The sequence below is a fragment of the Crassostrea angulata genome, chromosome 4 (assembly GCF_025612915.1).
Source record: "Crassostrea angulata isolate pt1a10 chromosome 4, ASM2561291v2, whole genome shotgun sequence".
In the NCBI taxonomy this organism is placed as follows: domain Eukaryota; kingdom Metazoa; phylum Mollusca; class Bivalvia; order Ostreida; family Ostreidae; genus Magallana; species Magallana angulata.
In genome coordinates this window covers 50795513-50819306 of record NC_069114.1, presented here as the reverse complement: position 1 = coordinate 50819306, position 23794 = coordinate 50795513, and positions in this window count along the sequence as shown.

Sequence of the window (23794 nt, the reverse complement as noted above, 5' to 3'; positions counted from 1 at the left end):
TTGATGTTTAAAGTTGAAGCAGTAGAAGAACAGGATTTATTGCAAACTATGAACAAAAAACAGCTGTTTGCTGGTAAGTATGCATATTAAGGAAGGAGTCTTTCCTCTTTTTCGACTTGTCGAACATACATTTTATTAATTGTTCATTAAATCAAGATGAAAGGAAATCAAAAAATTATATATTTTTCTTTTTATTATCATACAACTTTGCATAGATAAAGTTGTCAATGTTTAGAATATAACAAGGACTATATTTTTGGCGTAATATTGGCGTAGGAAAATATCACATGTCTCGGAATTCAGAATTGCTGCAGACTAATGAGTCTGTTTTAGCATTTTAAAAACAATTACATTAATGTTGGATTTTTTTTTTACAAATGTGAACTAATGATATTATACTTGGGTTTCAGAATATGTTTTTAAAATATGATTTGCCTATCAAATTATATTTTTATAAGCTTTTTAAAGGACGAATTCTATATATTGATTTTTGTGAAAAAATCACTAAAATCAGTTCACTAAATTCTCTCTTATTAAATGGTCGATATGTAAGCTTTTCTGTCAATTTATATCTTAAATCATATATATTATATTATTGGAAGCATAAAAATCATTTTTTTTTTTTCAAAATTCAGAAAATAAGAGGAAATGCGGGCTAACCAATACATATTTTAGTATAAATATTTATTTCAATTTAGTAGTATAAGCTGAGAGACATTCTGATATTCTATCATTTCTTCAAATCTTCAACAAATGTCTACAGAACTATGTAGAGCTACACTTATTTTTATCATGCTTTACGTTGAGGAAAAAGGTTATGACTTTGATTTGACCTTTTTGCGAAAAAAAAATTTGATTCAATTGATAGAATAATAATATCGGTAATATGATCCGTTTGACTGTGTCAAAATTTCACGAGTTTCTTATTATAAGAAATATGTTTATCAACGAGAACACTCCTTCCTTTATTTCCAAAAAAAGCGAAAATATTTTCGTTTTTGGGAGTTGATTTTAATCAACTCTCCTATGCAGTTACTCAGACAAATTAAACCGAAATTGAAACAGTGTTTGAACCTCAGCACAAATCATTGCTGCTGACAAGACTTAGTTCTTGAAATTAATTGATAAATTCGATGTAATGTATGCTAAAGCATTGTTTTTCAAGGAAACTTATTTATAAATACATTGAAAATAGTCAGATTTTAAATGGTACGAACAATTTAAATATTTTTTGTAGTCGTATGTATTCCTACGCCAGAGTTCAATATAGTCTCGTTCAACTCGACGCTCGGCTGTCTCCGTAAATCCTTGTCGGAGATTTACGGTGTCAGCCGAGCGTTTGGTTGAACGAGACTAGAGTTCAATATTGCTTGGATTCATACAATTTTCGAGAAATATTTCTATTACTGATACATAGTTTGAATGAATTAATTTTTTCTTCAAATATTATTTAACATGATTCATATGGGGGTTTCTCGACATTCTTGTCGAAAAAGTCGTAAATTCATATTATAAAAATGTGCGTAATTCAACTTCACAAATTAGAAACTACATGTACCTGTCATGCAAAATAACACATCATTGATTTTAAAATAAATAAACATCGACAAAATCAACTCCCGTCAGTTCTTCAGTACTTTGATTAATTCTAAAATCAAACCAGTATGGGACGAATAAAAATTATGAAAGCTTAAAATTTTATTAAAACCCGGTTGACAAATAAATCAAAAGATGAACTGTAAAGAGGATCATTTTTGCCCCGTGTAATTTTTGCTCTTTTACACTTGCAAACAGTTTCGCCCCGTCTTGAATTCGCCCAAACACAGTTGTGTTTAAAGAGAAATAATTTGAGACATTGGAAATCGCCCAGTCTTGAATTCGCCCGCTGACAAGGAGGGCAAAGGGACAAAAATAAAACGGGGGCGAATAATTACCTGTAAACAGTATTTGAAATTGTAATGTTTAGAATAATAGGTTTATTTATTATGCAACTACCCCTTGCATTAACCGAATATAGGTAACCAGTAAAACAAACTTTATAAAGTGAAACCCTCAATATAGCATCGTGCATTAAACCGACGTTTATTGTTTATATCATGGTTTCAAATGCAGATATACAGCAAAAATTGTCGAATAATGATCTTTTGATGCGTATAATTGGATATATTGTTGCAGGATAAACTAAATACATGATATGGGCTCTGGTTGGAAAATTGAAAAAAGGCTCGACAAGCTTCGCCCTCTGTCAGGTTTTTTTACCCTCGCCAAAATACACATTATATTTCAAGATAGTGACTATGTGTTTTATATGCATAATTTTAAGAAAAGACCCTGTTCAAACTCTAGAAAAGTGCGTTTATGTTTATTTACAATGCTTTTTGTTGCCGTTTTAAGCGATTACATTTAGTGCAGAATAAAATATTGCGAATTTTTCTGACCTCAATATAAAGTTATTGTTTCGAAATTCCATATCCAAATGTTTTATCTTTTGTAGTAGTGCCAGAGTTTGTATCGGAACAGGAAGATGTTCTTGTTAGTTTGCCTGCTCAAAAGTGTACATGTAGTATTTTAACAGTGAAACTGTACAGTGTTGTTTCATTTACGATCGTTGGTATTCTTATTTAATAATGAATCAGTTATACCAATATTATATTTGTTACTATCTCCCTTTATATCGAAAGTCTTTTATTGTTAATTTGGTGGATCAGATTAACCATTTAAGTTTTTTAATTTTACACTATTTAATATATTGGATTTGATATTTTGGTTTCATTATCTAACAAACGTTTTATAGATCACCATTTACACTCGTTGGTTCACTTATTCGATAATGTATCACGAAAACCAATATTTTATTTGTTATCAACTTCCTATATATCGAAAGTCTTTAATCTATTTTTGGTAGAAAGACTGACACTTTTAACGGTATCCTCGGGGAGTATAAATTCAGGTGTGTTCAATTCAACGTTCAATTAAATACGTGGGGTACAATATAAAGTTTACATTTTCATAGAATAGATAAAGAATTTTTTCTACATTATCTTTGATTAAAATGTAACCAGTCTTTTAAAAATGATTTGTTTACTAAAATGTCAGGATATTTGGAATAGTTACCCTAAATCTGATTTGATGAGAATTAAGTATACTGTTGTTTAGGTTAACACCATCAGGCCTTTCGTTTAAATAATTTCATACAGGCAAATGGATCGTGTAAATGATTTACCATTAGTGTGCATTTAGATATGATCGATACAATAGTTTATCTTGTCTAAAATATTCGTTATTTACTATCTACTGGAGCTTCTTGCCAGAAAGATATAAATATTGAATGAATATTTAAATAAGGTGAATATATCAAAACGTTGTTAAAGGTCTCAATTATTGCTTTTCATGATTAAAAGTTTACTATTACATATTTTCATAGATCAAAACTCTAGTCTGGATGAGGAGCGGTTTAATAACGGTAAGAACTTTTCAAGTTTCTCCTCCAATCTTATTTAATTTTAAATCTAAATAAAATAATTTAAGTAAATTAAGATTTTTTTTATAGGTTCTTCTGAAAATGAACCATTGGTGGGTAAGTACCTCAAACTTCTGCATTGGTTTTAAATAAAATAAAATGTCAATTTCATCGATTTATTTTTTCGTTTGTCATCTTATAGAATAATGACCAAGTAAGAATAGTCTCTTTTATATATCTGTCACGTTTAGAATATTTGCTGTTCTGTGTTTTTTCCGAACATCTAGACTAATTTAAATCGCATATATTCAGACCTTTCAGATCACTTCTGTCTGATTTCGGTCTATTTGTCAGTCTTTCAGTAATCTTTTCACTTTTTCGACATCTTTTCCTAACTCAATGGACCAGTTACAACCTAACTTGTCATAAAGCTTTATTGCGTAAAAGGGATCGGTTGAAATGAAGGGCAACCCACGCCTCTTTAAAGGAAAAAAATAAGTCAGAAATTCTTTACTTTACTTCTCCAAAACCATTTCGCAAAAAAGCTAAAACTAGGATGTAAGAATCCTTAGGTAGTGTAATTGCAAGTACTGTATCAACAGGGTAAGGTGAAGCCACAAAAGGAAGGGTATCCTCTTTTTTATATAGAAATCTAGAGAGAAAAAGATTTTAAAAACTTCTTCCCCAAAACCAGTTGGTCAGAAAGATACTTTATAAGGAAGCATCCTCAGGTAGTTTAGATACATTTTTTTTTCAAAATCTTACTTTGTTTAAATGATGTCTCCCAAAGGAGCCATAATAGAGATGAAAAGGAACCAATGGTTGATATTAGCAACATTTTGATATGAATCTCATGGTACAAAGAGAGGGAGGGTGAATGCTAAATCCTCTTTGTAAGATATGTTAAAATAATTGGGACAGGTACAATATGTACGTTATGAATGGACCTTATTTAAATAACTTGCTAAAAGGTTCGTCTAACTAGAATAGCTATTAAGGACTAAAGGGTATGGTCAAGAGTTTTGTCAAAAATTATTTTTCCGTTTTTGATGCCTACAATATAGAAAGACATTTGTAATAATTAACCGAAATGTTAGTTTCAGTCATCATGTTAGAAGTACGATACAGAGCTTACAATTCTTTCTCATGAAAACATTTACTTTGTGTTTTTTGTTTACGTTTTGTATGTTGATGTGAAAATTTCATTTTTAAACCTAACTTGATAAAATTAATGCTGGGAACTACAATACCGATCAGACCCACCCTAACACCAGAGTAAACCACAACTAAACCCCGGGTTTACTCTCTGGGTTTACATTTTGAAAATGTGGGTCCACCCGGGGATTACTATGGGTTTACTCGGGGATTATTTTGGGTTTACTTAAGAACTGCTTTTGTGGTCAATTGTACGCACTGAAGTGTGAAGCAGACCTGTATTTTATTGTTCCATCTTACTGCCTATAATTCCTGTTCCTTGTATATTCCGAATACACATGTAGCGTCTGCTTTCAGGGGTATACTTCTTGGTCCACTCTAGTAAATCCGGAGTAAACCCACAGTAGACCCAGAAAGTAAGCCTAGGGTTTAGATAGAGTTTACTACCTTTTCGGTTGGGTCTGATCGGTACTGTTGTTTATGCTTAAAAAAACTTGGAATAGAAATCAGTTTTTAAAAAACTGTTACCAGTATATTGAATAATTGAATAATTGTAGACAAAACAGGACACAAGCTTCGTTTATATTACAAAGATTGTAATCTTTGTTTTGTTTATAACTTTTCGACTGACTCTCAAATTTTGTTGTAAACAATTATTAGAAACTTGTAGACTAATTGTTCTCGAACAATAAGAGGTCTTTCCACACTGATATTTAAAATGAATTGTTAGATAAGCTGAATAAGGTATACATTTTTTTATTATACCTGTGATATATGTTGTACTTAAAAATGGGAAAATCACAAAACAATAAATGATTTTTCATAATATGATTTTTGTAGTTATAGCCATTGCTGTTGTTTAATGAAAATATATCTTTTGAATTGCTTTTTCTGATTTTTTCCCACTTACTTGACTAGCTGCAATGCTATATCAAAGCCATAAGTGTGGATGATGGGGTAGCTGATTTTTTTTTTTAATGATCCACGTCTCGCCTTTATGTTCTTAAAATCCGACCAGTCGAACACTTCGGTCTTTAAATACAACATTATCGACAAATATTAATTACCACAACAATCAGACACCATCTTTTTAAAATAAAGTTCAATGTTTTAAAAAGCACAAAGACTAACAAATATATTTTGTTCTTGTACCTACACACCTTTAACAGTACTAGTAAAGATGATTCTGCCTTTCATATGTTATCATACTTTTTCATCGATATGTAAATAGTCATTAATGGATTTAGGTGAAAGAACGATACTAACTTGTTTTCATATAGTTGTATAAAATAATTTTAAATGAAATGAAATGCCATTATCAAATAATAATTAAAAGGAAAAGTGAACTAAGGGTTTCGGGTCTGGAAACGCTAAAGTTTGCCCGTATCTTTGTTGTCTGTGGAACGATTTCGTCTTTTGTTTTTTCATATTTACATTCACAGCAATTCCCCACGGGATTTACGATCCATTACAAGAGAGAACTATCGTTTTTGAAGAAACAAATGGTAATGATTAACAATATCTTCACTGATAATTGTATACGATTGATTCTCCTACAGTAAAACTCGGTTATAGCGCAGTTCTAGGGACCAATGGATTTACTTCTTTATATCCGTAATTCATTATATCCGTATAAGTATAACAATAGCGAATTCACTTATAACATGCTTTCTTTTACTAGACTACAATTTTTGATAACTGAAGCTTAGAATGAAAATAAATTCTTTTGATTCCCTTAACATCGGATTGTGGATTGAAGAATATATGTGAAAATATTTTCATTCCAACTATTTTGTTAAATGGAAGTGCAAATTTTTTAAACTATAAATATATTCGTTAAAAAAGGGTTAAAGTTTTGTATAATTTAACTCTACTGGACTCAAAACCAATTCGTTATATCCGTATGTTCGCTATACTTGGATTCGTTATAGCCGTAAAATTTTGCAAAGACATCTTACGGATTTCACCGGGGACTCAAAAACTTCGCTATTTTCGAGATTTTGCTATATCCCTGTTTGTACTAAAGGAGTTTTACAGTAATTCAAAACGGTTTTAGGATTATCGTTAAACTGTTTTACGTATTATCTGGTGTATACATGTAATTCAATTCACACAATATTATCATTGTTTTCTGAATATTTTTCTTATTTATATTAACATATTTCAGAAGAACAAAAGAGTTATATAAGTTTTGTTTCAAAACATTTAGAAAATTTGAATTATAAAAATACTGATTAGACACTTTTACGGTATCAATAAATTAATTTTTTAACACAATTTATATTCGGTAATCATTTGAAATTTAACTGTAATTTAAAGATAACACAGGAAACAATTTTAGTAATCACAAATCCATATATTCTTTGAGACTACACGATATTGAATTTTACTGAACAAAAAAACAACAACAAACAAACAAGAGAATCGCCACATTCATACTTGATAAATTATAGTTTTTTTGTAAAGAATCATTGTCTTTTTCTTCTTAAAATTAAACCATATTTGAATAACAGTTTTCAATGTCCAAGCGAAATATATAACTCACATATCAGTAAACAAAATTCTTTTTTTGGCAGAGGAAACCGTATTTAAAACAAAATTACATTTCATAATCAATGTATTAATTAAAATAAATTTTCATTAATTGAATATTGCAAATTAAAATGACGAAAAGGGTACAATATACACTAAGAAATATTTAAAAAAAAAAAGGATAGTAAAAAATCAATCATCATGGTTAATATAATTTTTTTACTACGTTTTATTTGTTCCATTTAGACATTCTTGCTTCCATGCAATTCCAATCCCCTTGTAATCTAGACTCAAACAATACGGATGAAGAAAAATCTAAAACGAAGAGGAGCACAGACTCTAAAGAAGTATTTTTCTTGTATATCTTGATAACACGTGTTACAAATTAAAGATGTATTTGATGTATTGTACGATACATTGCCAAATGTATTTTATGTTTCAAAAAGTATTAGCATAATTCCCTGTGTGTTTGATTAAAACTCAAATGACAGTATACCAATGTATCAAAGAAAGATGATAAACATTTTTGATTTTGTGGGATGTATCGTTAGTTACATGTATTCAGTCATCTCTTTTTCAGCATATTACGTTTGTAAATGTTTTAATAGTTAAACCTTCTCGTGTCAAGGATAAATATGATTAAATGTTTATTTTTTATTATTCACGAATCGCGTAACATAGTACGCCATATAATCTTTTTAAAAAATATGATTAATTGTTTTACTTTTTGTGTCATTCAGCAGAACAGGATGACGGCTGTCATGGGAAACTTTCATCAGGCCACAAATGACAAGTTTAAACATGCAGCAACAGGTTCGCAGTGTTGTAGTAACTGTATAACAGCTCTCATTGCTTCGAAAGTAAAATCGGTCCATGATTGGGATTCAAATTTTGTTGATGACATTCTTCTCGCTGGAGACAGTCTTCATTTGAACATTCTACAAAAAAAAGGTTGGCCATTCCGGAGAGCTGAGTCAAGACTAAACATTGACGAATTACCAGAAAAAATTGAATGCTGCATTGGTCGAAGCAATATTTTGGCTAGTGTTGGGGTTCTGGATGAGGCTGAATTTGCACTTTCCTCATACATCCACACATTTATAACATCTGCACTGATGAGGAAACCCAACCAGAGTTTTGTTTTACGAATATCAGACTCATATATAGCCATTATTTGTCAAAACTACCAAGAATATTCAATTTTCGACCCACATGCCAGAAATTCGGATGGTGAAATTGATGGGGAGGGTTCGGCAGCACTTTTCCGTTTTCAAAATTCTGCAGGTTTAACAAATTATTTAACACGATTGGCAGCTGGCAAAAATGACCAAATAGACCTTTACCCGGTGAATATTCAAGTAATCAGTGCAGATCTACAACACCTAAAGCATGAAAGTTCCACCCAAATTGAGTTTGAGTCGATGCAGGAGACTGAAACCCAATTACGTAAGTTCACCTGTAATAATATGATTGTTTGCGATTTGTATAATAGGGTTAAGTGGTTATAAAACATAGAGAATATATAAATTTTATCCAGAATAGTTGTTAATGATATCAATACATATTCACATTTTGAAGGAAAACAAAGCATTTTTCATCAATTCATTCATGGGGGAAATTCAGCTTGCATATGAGCTAGCCTGGTTTCTGTGTGGAATTATGGGTAGCAAAGAAAACCAGTCTAGTACTCGTTTATCTAAATCGGGATAGGTATAATGTGCCACAACTGACTTACACTGCATAGCAATTAGCTGCGTTGATCCGTCGAAGTCAAGCTCCAGTACCGTTATTAGGGTCTTCCGTTTCCAACGGAAGACCCTATTGTTTTTGTTAGGTTTCTTTTTCTCTATTTTTCACTATTATTATTCTTTTTTTTCTTAACATTTTTATTAAAACTCAAATATCTCAAATATGCTACAATGGATTTTTATGAAAATTTCACGAATAATACAAAATATCAAGGTCTTTTATCATGTACATTTTTGTTGATGACGTCACTTCCGGTCGGCTGTTATATTCGTTTTTCATTTTGTAAAAAGTGATCCTGTCCTCCCTTTTTCGCAAAAACGATCAAAGATAGAAAATTGAAAGTTTCAGGAATGATAGATTTTTGAATTTCTAGGGCCGATCAGGTAAAACTACGATCGTCCGTCACTTCCGGTCCGCTCAAACAGCATTTTTGGAAAATTGTGTTTTAAAAATTTTTTAAATCAAATAATCTACAATTTTTTTCCCATTAAAATATGTTTTAAACTTATCAAATTTTAATATGAGCAGGTCGTCTGTCACTTCCGGTCGTCACCGGAAGTGATTCTAATATTTCGATTTTTGGAATTTGAAAGCATATGCGTTTTGTTGACATTTTTGTACTGAATACAAAACTAAAAACCGTTTTAAAATTGGACAACGCATTGCAGAGATATTGAAGTTTAAAAATGACGTTTTCCGGAAATCTGCATTTCGCAGTGTAGGTTGAAAAATTAGTTTAAAAAGAAGTTTATATGATAGTAAATCGTACCAAATGTCAACAGTTTAATTGAACCCTATCAATTCAAAAGACACACTTGTTGCTCGCAACAAGGTGCTTTCAGGTAATTCAGGCATTCTCGAGAATAAAAGCGTCAAAGTTCTGAAGCGAGAGTTTGAGTAGCTCAGTCGATAGAGGCGTGGACATGGCCCAGGTGACCCGGGTTCAAGCCCTGATTACCGCAAATTTTTTTTACTATTTTTCGCTTAGATCTACGATTTTATCTTTGAAGTGATTAGTTTAATCTAATCTATTCAAAAATCGGACGGAAGACCCACTCGTTGCTCGCAACGAGATCGTGTCTAGTTTATAATCTATTGTTTTTACTATCGATTCCTCGAAGTAGCTCTTTACATATATAGGCAAGTGTTACCGAATTAAAACTTACTTAGTCATTTAAAGGGTTCCAGGCGTTACACGAGACCCGTATACGTGTTTATTTATTGAGGCGACACCTGTAAGGTTATAACTGTACGATGATTGACCGTAATTATTTTAGACGAGACGATAATTTTGAGTCATAGTTAAAATTTATGAATTATAAACGTGTCGAAGTAATGCATATCATCATGATTTTCCATATAATGATTATAATGATTATTGCTAAACAAGTTCTTACAGTTGGTGAAGTATCAAAACAGTGGGAACAGCAGGTGATACTCAGTTATCTATTTTACATGTTGTTTCGCAATGCAAAAGTACTGAGTCATTATATGATGCATAAAATAAGTAATTACCATGATTTTATTCGATATTGTTTCTATCAAGTTTTTGAAAATACATTCAGATCAGAATATTTAACTGAAAAGAAAACGAAAACGTTGTTTAAGCGCGTGCGTAAAATGACCACTATATATATGTCTTTATCATAACATTCTGTAAGACAAATTTTTAAACCGGTCGGTCAACCCGGAATATTTTTGAACTCTTGAAAACTGGAACTCTGAATCCCCTGACTGAAGTTTTTCTTCGGTACCATGGGCTTTGATCCATTGAAAAGCACCTGTTTACAAAATTTACAATTCTGAAAAAATGTGTTTATAAATGGTGTTAATTAAAAAAAAAGAGAGAAAAAGTATGTTCACAGATGGAATAAAATAAGGGTACAAAAACATCGCGTTACATAGCTAGCAGTTAGCCTACTGAGCTATCCAGATCCTACAACCTACACTGTTCGGTGTAAATATTGACCACTGTGATAGAAATCAGTCCGAAATTTTTGTTTGTTATTTTTTTGTGTGTGCAAAATTCGACCTTTAATCAAAAACTCCTTAAGATTTCCATCCTCATCTATTTCTTTGAACAAAACTTATCAAAATATTTTAGATTTTCTAGGGGCAGGCTGGTCCTGAATATCTAGGCCAAAAACCATGCAGAAATACACCATGTTTCTACGAAAATGCTGTTTAAGCCAACTGTGAAGAGTAATGATAAAATTCCAAGAGCAAAATGATAGGTTTGAAATGCGAAATTAAAAAAATTTAGAGATATGTACGGTAGAAAATAATAATAAAAACTTTGTTTTAAAAGAGGGATTTTATTCTTCTGGAAATCCATCTCCCCTATAAGTCAATTCGATTGTTATTCGAAAAAGATTCTTTAAAAGGAAATAAATTGTTAATATGGTGTAAAGCAAAAAGTATGTGAACATTATTTTTTAAACATCATTTATTAAACATACATAGTACCAATAAAAAATAAGCCGGTCAATTTAAGGAGCAACTACAAGTTTAATATAATTTTAACTTATATGTTTCATGGTGCGTCCATTTGGCCGAGCGCAGCTATTAATTTAATATGTATATACCTATCACGATATTGTATTAATTAAAAATTAGAATGGTTTTACAAATTAATGCCAAAAAAATGAATGAATTTGAATACAAATTAAATACAATATATTTTTTTTCATTATTCCTTATTTTTACGCTAAAGTATATTGGCAATACTTCGAGTTTTTCTTGATTTATGATTTTTTGAGTACTATAGAACTACTTCAATCTAGGATACAAAGCAGTTGAATAATTAAGATTTTAACATAATATTCAATGCAGATTTTTTTTCCTTTCAAAACTGGTAATGGCAGTTAACTTTGACAGTTTAAGTTTTATAGAGTTTTCTGGTAGCATGATTGGTAAAACTCGTCTTAAGAATCAAGAGTCAGGAAAACCCGTACTTTGCGGAATTGTTCGGAATCCTCTTATAATCTATAATATGTGAGTATTCAAATGAGTGCAGATTACAATTGTTTTCTATCTGTGAAGAAATCCGCCCACTCGTTAGATTTTGCAAGACATTGAAAAGAATTTTTCAGTTACCTACTCAATTAACAGTAATTACAGTGAGAGTAATTAAACCTTATTAAACGTGATTATGAGGTCAGAGTTCACGTCGGTTCAGTGTTGTCTTGCTCTTTACAAACTTCCTTTAGAATTAAAACTACGCGTAGTACATTGCTACATATTCATAAGAGCATGACGTTCTTAAAGTGACACATTTTTTCTGGTTCTCAAAAGTTTTACTTTGATTCCCGCGAGAACGTGGATATGCCATTTGCAATTCTTTGAGTAAATGTGCAGATGGTCAGGATTTTCTATTCGCACACACCTTACCAGTATGGCTCGCTTCGCTCGCCGGCGCTGCGAATCACTTGTTTTCTTATATTAAATTTTGAATTGCTGTAATCTATAATTGTACAATGCATTTTGCAGAAGAAAAGGACAAAAACTATAAAAAACCAAAAAGACCCTGTCCCTTTTGTGGGGAATTCAAAGGCAGGATCAAAGATCACCTGACATCGAAGCACAAAAATGAAGAAGAAGTTCGGCATGCACTATCATTGCCAAAGGAACTGAGAGACAGGGCATTTGCCAAGCTAAGAAAAGAGGGCATTTTCAAAGCAAATGCTGAAATGTTAAGTAAAGAAAAAGTAGACATCTCAAAACTTATAAAAGAACGGAATCAAGGGGAAGGAAAAAACATCAAGATGTGTTCCTTATGCAAAGGATTTTTCAGCGCCCATCTTATATACAAACATAAAAAAGTATGTCCTGCAGCAGAAGGAACATTGACACCAACATCAATACCAGTTCAGAACTTGGTAGAGGATAAGTCATTTTCATTTGAGTACCGGGGAAAAATTTTGGGTAGTTTTACAAAAGCTGAGCAAAAAGAAATAATACTTAATGATAGATGGCTAAAAGTGTACGGTTACCATGTATACCAAAACGTTGCAAGCAGTCGCAAAAGAGTGGAAAAAAGATTGTCTCTAAATGCCAAACTAAGAGAAATAGCTAGACTATTTATAGAATTCAAAAAAGTAATACTGGAAAAACAGAATAGAGATCCAAAAAGCTGTAGTGAAATGTTTGAACGAAGAAACGTTAGCCATCTTCAAGAGGCAATTATCAACTTAACAGTTGATAAAATTACAAAAAAAGTTAAAAATGGTCTGCAATTAACACTGCGCTATTTAATTAAAAATGTATGTGAGGTAATGAAAGCCAGTTATTTATTGAATCATCAAGACGATCAGGCAGAGGAAATGGATAAGTTCTTATCAGTATTGCATCTTTTATGGCCCTCTTTTTTTAAAAACGCCGAGGAATCAATTATATCAAAAAGACAGTCCGAACTCCGAGCCCCAATTAAACTGCCAGATAAAACAAGCATACAAAAGCTAAGAAATCAAACAACGGAGACAATCGAATCTTTAACAAAGCAGGGACCGTACACAATTTTGGACACAAAAGAATTTTGTAGATTAAGAGATGCGCTTGTATGCAGATTAACTCTCTTCAACGCGCGCAGAGGTGGAGAGGCCAGCAGAATGACGCTGGAAGAACTGCAAGACGCTCTGAACGATAAATGGATAGACAAAAGCAAAGTTGAAGGAATCACAGATGATATTGGAAAGAGACTTCTTTGTGAAACTAAGGTTGCATATATTCGCGCCTCTAAAGTGGCAAAATTAGTGCCTGTTTTACTACCTCAGGACTGCTTTAAAGCACTGAAAATTATTTCCGATTTAGATGTCAGGAAAAGTGCAGGTGTACATCCAAGTAATGATTTTGCTTTTCCAAATACAAAACTTTCCTTAAGTCATGTAACAGGATGGGACTGTGTCGACAGATTATGTCGCGAGGCAAAACTTGACAAGAACATTAATGCCACCGGAATGCGACATTATATTGCCACGGAGTACGCCTTGCTTGATGTCTCACAATCAGATCGAGAACTGTTTTATAAACATATGGGTCACTCCGAGTCCATGAATGAACACATCTATCAGTGCCCTCCAGCTGTAAGAGAAATCATAAATGTTGGCAGAGTTCTCGAAAATATAGATAAAGATAAAGACATCGAAGGTAAGATTTCAACAATATTACGAGACCAAATACATAGAGAAAAATGTTATCGTGGTTTGCAATAGCATAATTATTATGTTTGCGTTATTGTAATTCTATGTATATAAAAGATTTCTTTTTACTTACTTTTGACTTACAAAACATGTAAAATGAGTATGAAGGAACCTTATGCATGCATCATTCAAGAAAATAAGAGTCGCATCATGAATGCAGGAATATATTACTAAATTTAAAGGAACAGTTAAACATTTCTTATTTGTTATAAATTTCAAGACGTGACAAAATAAGTTGGTACGTCTCGAAGTGATGTTTCATACGTAATTCATTTTATAAAACTTATGTACGATAACTTTTCAAGTCACCTTGTCTTGCTACGACGGTGTTTCTCTCTACATTGTAATAATTAATCATTAAGAGTAAATCCCTAAAGGGATTGTTATTTAAGACAAGATACATGTCACAGGGCTCTCGGGAAACAAAAGGACATCACAACAAAAAAAGTCCAAAGTTCAAATGCTTAACCAGTATTGAACCTTGTTTTACTATTAAATCCTAATTTTAAGCTATAAATGTATTGGATGGTCAACATATTAACCGTCCGATTTGTCTCAAAAGTTGAAACTTGCTTTTAAGCTACCTGAGCTGAAAGCTCAAATGAGCTTTTCTGATTAATTTTTGTCTGTTGTCCGTCAACGTTTCTTCTTTAAAACTTATGGCCAATTACAACCAAACGTGGCACAAAGCATCATAAGTTAAAGGGGATTCACAATTGTGATTACTAAGAATCGCTGATTTTCAAAAGATTAATATTGATTTTTTTTGTTTACTAAATCTTCTTACACCAGGAAAACCGAATCCTAAAGCTTGAGTTGAAGTATCCTCAGATAGCGTCTTACACCAGGAAAACCGAATCCTAAAACTTGGGTTGAAGTATCCTCAGATAGTGTGGATGTAAATTTGTGAAAATCAAAATTAACAGGGATAGGGTAGGGGTCACAGTGGATTAAAATTGGGTTAGATTTTAATAAATATTCTTTCACAAGTAAAGCCAAATGTTGGATGAAAGCATCCTTAGATAATGTGGATGTGAAGTTGTGAAAATCCTAATCAACGGGGGTAGGGTGGGGGTCACATTAGATGGGGGTCTAACTTTTGCGTGGGAATATACAGAGAAAATCTTTCAAAATCTTCTTCTGAAAAAATATTTGACTAGAAAAAAACCCCTGTAAATTGTGTAGAGGCATCCTCAAGTAGTGTAGGTTCAAGTTTGTTCAAATCATGATCCCCGAGGGTAGAGTTACTTTGGAAGATATTAAGAAAATCTTTCAAAATCTTCTTTTCAAAAACCCTTCGACCAAAAAAGCTGTAATTTGTGTGGAAGAATCCTAGGTAGAGTAACTTTAGTTTTGTTTAAACCATGATGCCTTGGGCTATTGACAGATCCAATTTTACAAAAGTAAAACTTTTAAAGTATTAAAAATGTCTATTGTATTGTTTTATTTATATGTTAACATTTTGACAAATTGTTTAAAATTGTTTTTAATTTACAAGGGTTTTAAAGTTTGACTTATAGGTTTATATATTAATCAAAGTACTGAAAGTACTGAACAGCGCTAACCTAGCTTGGTTCTAAAGGAAATTTACTTTGTGCAAGCTTAGTTAGAAATGAGACTTATCGACATAATGTTAATTAATGTTAATTGAAAGTAACTAATGCCAGAAGGGTCGAAATGGCGTTTAAGTTGTACTCATCCAAAATTCATCCTTATTTAATTAAATTTGGTTAAGAAAATTTGGTCGAAATTACGTTTCTTTTAAATATACATGTATAATATGATTTATCATATACACTTAAAGTTAATTTAAATCAAAGCTGAACACGACTTCTAAATAGACGCCTGAATCATGTTATATAAAAGCCTTTGATTTTGTTACACTCTATTTCACATCTGTACCTTGTGTGCGACGTGTTAAATACGTTTGTTTGACAAATGTCTGCACTTGTATTGTCGTTATACGCGTGCTTTTTCTTTATAAAGGTATTGCATTGACCATTATAATTGATATTGTGAATCTTCTTCCGCATTTTTACTGCATTTATCTGGTAAGTTGAGTCTAAGTATCAAATGTAAGCGACGTAAAATATACCTCCACACAGATGAAATCTACTATGCAAACTTAAAGTGTTTAGTTCCTTATATATGTGCTGTGAGGAAAGCGTGGCTATTTACAAGTCGTTTTGATTTTTCTACATTCCAGCTTCTGTTTATACACTCATAAGATTAGCTATTTTAAAAGCTAAGAAACTCAGCCACTGGAATATATATACATTTTAGGTGACAAGGGACTACACACTCTACATGTATAAAAATACAAGATATAAATATTTTAAATTATAATATGCAGATGTACATATATTTATATAACTGTATGTGAAGAGGCATGTGTGTAGCAGTGTACACGTTTACAATGCAGTTTGACCTAAAACTGACCAGTTTCATAACTTCTTCGAATTTCACTAACAAGGACTGTCTAGTAATTCCTTTCCAGAATAATAATTTACGCAAGCACATTTGAAGTTTCACTATAACTTAATAAATCAGCCCGAAGGCTGACTATAATCACTGCGTAGCAGCCCCTGCAGTGATGTACGTAAGCCCTGCACATTAGATTCACAATAGCCCTTGCAGTTATGTGCGTAAACCCATGAAACTGGTTCCCCAACCAGTTTAAATGATGTATATTTCTACTCATAGGGGGCAGTTATTCGATGCACCGGAAGTAGAAGTCTAACGCCAATAAAGCGCTGAGCTCTGCTTAGCGCTTTAAAAATGAATAGCTGTGTAAAAAAGTTGATATGCTCAATATGTGATATGACTATAAAATTACCCTGTTGCAAAAGGGGCTTAATGATTAACATCAAAATTTTCAGGCGGGGGTGTTCTTCTTTTTAAAAAGAATACGTTAAAATACATTGTTTAGATTTTATATAAATGACCCCATAAAGCTGATTTTATTATGGCTAGTGTTGCTCAAGTGATACATGGGCTCCTTGTTTTGTCTTGTACTACGCTTTATGATTACTATCAATTTTTGTTAAAAAAAATCATTTTTATAAAATAAAATAAATCAAAGAGGAGAAATCTGTCTCTATTATGATATTTCATAAATAAAATGAATGTGAATGTTTAGATAAGCTTACATTTTATTTGATATCAATGTTTTGATTTGGATTAAAAATATAGTTTATTTTTTTTTAATTAAGAATACGGTATGTGATAAATTTTAGATTATCAAACTATAAATTGAAAGCGCTTAAGTAATTTTAATCATAGGTTGACCTTTGAAAAAATGATTGCCTGACCTATAAAAGAAGCTTCTTTTTTCATGAGATTAAAAATCCGTCGACTGTAAAAATAAACTGTTAAACGGTATATTTTTACTTTTTTAGGCAATCCTCAAGTTAGCTCACAAGACTCTAATATTCAGGTGGCAGAAGCTGACATGGAGCTTGAAGGTATAATCAGTTTATTAAGTTTTTATTTTATTTCCCCTCTACAAAGTGCTCAAAATGTTATAAACGGTAAGCATAATCTAGGTTTAGTAAATCTCTATTTAAGAAGTATAATTTGCAAAAATATTTTGGTGATTCATGTATGTATGAATGTAGCGAGTATTGTATAAAAAAAACTATCACTCACATTAGCAATTGCAAAACGAACCCAGGTCCTTCGCTGATTACATGCATTAAATTAGGTGTTGTTAAATTTTTTACCAGATCTTATGAATTATCTTGTTTAGTGAATAGAAACTGACGTGTTTATTACCCAGTCATCAACATTTTTACACTTAGTCCATTGAAGTGTTTTACGTTTGATACATGTACAGTTACTTATATAAATACCACTAAAAATCGCAAAATGAGCCATTGAACAGAATTCCCATGCAGAAGAAAATGAGAAAAACCAACCCTTGCTTTAAGATTTTATCACGGATCAATGGTTTCTTCAATATTTTTATTTCAAGTGCTTTACATTTACAACTCAACACTTTTCAACGGAATTTTTTTCTCTCATTTTACTTCAATCAACCGCCTTAACCTATGTAATGTTTTATTTTGACGTCACGTTGGATAGGAATACACAACCATTGATGACGTAAACATATATCTCCGAGTATTGCAACTCTCTTGCTGATATATGCAGAGACCTCCGACTTATAAATAGGATGTGATATAGAAATGCCATGTCATGAATTTTATAACATATATCTTTAGAAAATATAAAAAAAGTAATAATAAAAAAACATCATGGTATAAATGATAACTGTCAACAAATTGATCCGTGTCTATATATTAAGTCTCATATAATCTTTCCTGAAAATTAAGCTGTTTGTATACCAAGACGTCATACTCGGACATCGGAGATGAACGATGCATACCGAGTTCTTCGTCATGATTGCCGCTCATTTGCGGAAAGGGTTGTGAAACAACAACAAAAGAAAGACGGAGAGGGGTTTGTAATCAAAATAAATTTTAACATGGCATTTTTATATCGAATCCTATGTTAACTGGAGGTTGCTGTATATCAGCTCGAAAGCTGTCAGATTCAAAGGCTGATATACATGTGGGGTGCAATATGAAAAATGCCAAGTAATGATCATTATATCATAAACTTATAGAAATCAAAGGTTTTTTTTAAAATCACGTGATAAATGATTATTGTTAGCAAAGAGCTATGTGTCTATACATTCCGTCTCTTATAATTTTTCTGAAAATTCTGCGCCAGCGGCTTGTTAACCATGTTGGCTTCGATATAATTATTTGTCGCCATAATTTGAGATCGAAGTTGAACAATGATGCCAAACATACCAAAATCTACGTCATATTAGCTGATGATTAACAGAAAAAATGTGTAATATCTACCGAAGTTTGCCGGTGAGGGGTTTATTACGCACTGGTTGGTGAATTTTCGGTTTATATCTCACAGGACTTAAAGGGGTTTATTTTCTATAAGAATGCGATAGAAGAAAGTTTTAACATTAGTGATACCCACTGAAAATTAAGCTAAATTGAAGTGAATTTAAATGATAATAATCTTTCAAAAATTTATACTGATGGTTGCAAATAAAAGTGACATTCCTTTTTTTTTGCAGGCCAACCTCCTTTAAGCTCACAAGATACTAATATTAAGTTGGCAGAATTTGACATTGATCTGCTAGAAGGTATGTTTATTGTCCTTGGTTACACTTATCTTTTTTATGCTATGTTGGATTCCCCGCTTGATTTTGAGGGCAAATGTAAGGATAAATTCCCTACAGTTTGTCTGTGTGTACTACTTTTGTTTCCGGACGATATTTCAAAGAGCCTTTCAGCTTTTTTTTTGCTATGCAATTTTGTAGCACAACTAAAAAAAAACTTAAAGGAGACACCTATTGGTTTTTTCATAAAAAATCTTTGAAGCTGTCACCCCCTCCCATTTCTACTAATGCTTTGCATGAAAACCAATAGATTTAGGTATAGTTTTGTCCTAAAGGATTATGTATTTTCTTTGATTAATATTTGAGTATGTCCTAAATTATTTCATTTAGTAAAAAGAATCAAGACACGGGGGGATCGGAATCATTGGTTAACGAAACATTTCTTTCAAGTGGGAATAAGTATCATTATGGGGAAATCATTTTAGATGTGATATTTTATTGATTTTTGAATTGTCGATAGCTGACATTAAACAACAATATGTTTTTTTGTTTTTTTTTTTAAATCTGCATATCACAATCACGATGTGTTTGTTTATCTTATTTTTCTCACAGTTCTAAATGTCGCTAGAAACAGGGCTCACAATTCTTTGTCATGTAAACAGTTTCGTGAAATGTGATTTTTGACCAAAATCGTGACCAAGCCCCTTTAAGTAGACATCGGACACTTTTATTCCGAATTATTTCTTGTTATATTTAAATGGTCACAGTATGAATATTTTCAGTTATTATCCCAGTAGGCATATATTTTCGGAATAAAGCAATTTGTAAATTTGTTGTTGTTTTTATTCAATAGTTATAGTGGACAAAATAATCAAATAATTACAACCACACATCTTTACATACATGCATATGAATAAGGTAAAGCCATTCACTATGTGTAACGACCCTACTTTTAAAACCTTTTTTGTCTCAAAAGAAAAGTTTATATCTTTTTCAGAATTTATCGTATTGTTTGCCCCGGATGTTCCTGTGCTAGAGCTTTTTGATTTCAAGAGAAAAATTCAAGAAAATGACATAATTGTGGACGTTTCCAATTTGAGAGACAGTCAAAAGTTGACTTGTGATAACAACATAAGAGAATGCGTAAAAATGTTTTTTACAAGAAAAGCTTGGGACATCGTACTAAAACATTTGGACAATTCAAATGGTATTAATATTTCTTTATTAGAATTTTTCGATTGTCTTATCGACAAAGTGTCAATAAATGTGTTATCAAAAACTGCATTTCCTGATATTTTTTAATTGTAGGTCAGAAAAGAAAGATGTGTCATATTGAGAATCAGGTAGGGCGTAAGTGTGTTATTTTTTAGAAATATATTCTTCTAAGCGATATTGTTTAGAAAAATATGCAAAAAAAAATCATCTTGAGTAAAGTAATTGTCTACATTTTAAGTTATTGGTAACTTTTAATAAAACAATAAATCTACCAACCTACACGCAGAGAAAAAGGTAAATTTATTTTTGAAGAATTCACCTATATGTGTTTAGATAACTTATTTATCTGATTAGTTTGATATTTAGGGCACTTGAATCACTGAGATGACGTATTGCAATTGGTTTTCATCTGTCGAACATGTAATTCTTCGTCAATTGTGTGTCTTCCTATGACAATTTTACATTTTTACTTCCTATGGAAAACTCAAGAGCAAATTAAGAATGTTTTTGATTTGAAGCATCTTTAGAATAAAATAAATTGTAACATTTATTACCGTACTATCTCCGGGGCCTCTTTTGAAGGATCAAATAAGCTACGAAGGGCCAAATTAAAAAAAACAAATTCTTAAGCTATCACTGAATACATTTGGAAAAACCAAATGTATGGTTATGATGTCCGCGAAGTTTTCTATTTATAGTGTTTACTTCATGGTCCCTTGGTAAGGAGCTTAGGCGGTTTTATGGCGGTGTCAGTATAGACATATAGTGAAACTGTATTAAATTTTAGAAAATCTTCTATTTATCTGATTTATACATGTGTTTGAAAAAATCAAAATGAATATTGTTTTTACTTTGAAAGACCAATCTAATGCCTATGGTACTCATATGACCATCAATGCCTGTTGGAATCTTGTTACATTACTGAAAAGAACTTAGTCATAATATATCATTTAAACAAGCAGTAGAGGTGCGATCAAAACTAATATGGGGACCAAATGCTTTTTTGAGTAGAAGATGCCTCTTGTAATCTTAAGAAATAAGGTGTTTAACTATTCGTTTCGTAAGCAAATTATAGTGCTTTTATTTACATATATTCAATAATTTGATACACTGAATATGCGTTGCAAACTATTAAAGAAATTTTAATCAATTAGGTTTCAGGGTGTAGTCCAGCAAAACATCCCAAATCAAACGATTCAGATACTCTTTCTGATAATTACGAAGTAGACCAATCCAATTCTTCAAGTGACGAGATGTCCTTTGACGAAACAATAAACAAGGAAGAGATAAAATCATCAAACGGTAATTATCAAATACCTTGTACTGTTTTACATGAAGAATTCAATTCTTTTATTGTTTCAATCATTTCTTCATTTTGGAGCATGCTCTAATCTCTCAATAACCGTTGCATGTCATTTCATGTATTCCTGCTTGTCGTTTATAAAGAATGCATAACGTTTCTATTATAATGTAGATCCTGACTTTATACCTTAGACCACAAAAAATCAGCGATACTACATGTAAATCCTTTAAAATAACAACCTCTATTTTATTTAATGACAGCATTATGATGACAAATTATTGTTATTTAGACATTAACAACATAACTGAGATTCATTTAGCGCAACACATACTAAAATGTTATCACTCGAAGTTTTTTACTGGCATGCGAATGTTTTGGAAAAAAGGATAACGATGCTTATGTTAATAATACGCGGGTATGTTAGGCTTCCCACAGCGATGTGTAGAAAGTCACTTGTCTGTATTTTATACAATATGACGTCATTATCAACTTTGATGTCACGATCTGCATTCCATTCGATAGTATCAGGGAACTTATCGTAACGTTTAAAGTGAATTATATTGAAACAGTTTAACCGCTTATTTCCTTTATATAGATGCCGACGTTAATGCTAGACGGATAGGATTTACTCATACTAATAATCAGTATCAAAATATGATTTAATGTAATGAATCCCCTTTGCCGATGCTATTTGTTTAGATATATTGCAATGTTAGGATATGCTCGGCACGTGACAACGAAGTACATATGACGATTCAAAAAAAAAAATATAATGTTTAGCATTGTTGTCAATATATGTTTTTCAGATTTAAGGTAATACTCCCGGTCAAAGTAAAAGTTTTGTTGATACAAAATTATCGTTTTTCAGTCGTATTTTAGATTCGGGACACCTAAACATTGCTGCACAGATGGAGTTTAAGTGTTTCAAATACACATACATAGAGAATTCGGACGATTTTGACGTGTTTATTTCAAATGTTAGGCGTTTAATCTTAGGGATTTCATAAAAAGATTGAATAAAATTAGACAGAACGTAAATCATTAGTTATATATACGATATCTTTTGACAAACAAATTTTTATGCTGACTGGTGCCCCCATATTAAAGCAAAAAAAAAATTCATTTAATCGGTTGTCATCTTAAGATTTGGTGGAGAGATCAAAGATATTTAATGCATCATTAATCAGTTTGAATTTTTTTTAACAATTTGACAATAAACATTATTGAAATCGATTGCATGTTTTATGTGTTTTATCCAGAGACAGACCAAACTCAGCAACAATACCATAGACATGTGTGGACAAAATACGAAGACGAAAAAGTCAAATCTTTTTTTAAAGAAGAAATAGGTGATAAAAAAGAAACCGGAAACCGGGGTCCATTGCAAGGTATTGTACTTTGTCAGTCTTCTCCTTTTAGATAATAGCAATTTGTCGAAAACAGTCCTTTTTGTCACATAATAGATGGTCTGAGACGCGTTAGCGCCAATGACAGCATGTATGCACTTTCAGGTTTTAATATACACCCTTTTTAAACTATCGTTATGTTCCACGTCAATACTTACCAATTAACAGAATATATTTTGTCATTCTATTTGATTTATTAAAAAAAGAAAGAGACTTCCTAGCACAAAATCATGTTTAAACAAACATTATCTTTTTTTTGCCTTCGTCCTGATGGACTGAAAAGCAAGCTTATATAGGTCTGCTCAAAATTGAGTTTAATGCCTCTTCTCATCCTTGTACACACTATGCTTTTATTGTATGATGGTGAGGGAAAAATGAAGATTTATTTCCCGAAGAAAAATCATATTTCCCGAGCGCTATACCCAAGCGAAATATGATTTTTCTGGGGGAATAAATCTTCATATTTTCCAAACATTTATGCAGTAAAAGTTTTAATTATACCGAACAACAAATGATTATACAACATAAGTTGATTTTTAATAGTTTTTTCGACTTGTCGAAAGCAATAACGTCGTAATTTTTTTTGATTGTCTGTCTTTGTTTTCATACATTCGGGTCAACTATAGTAAA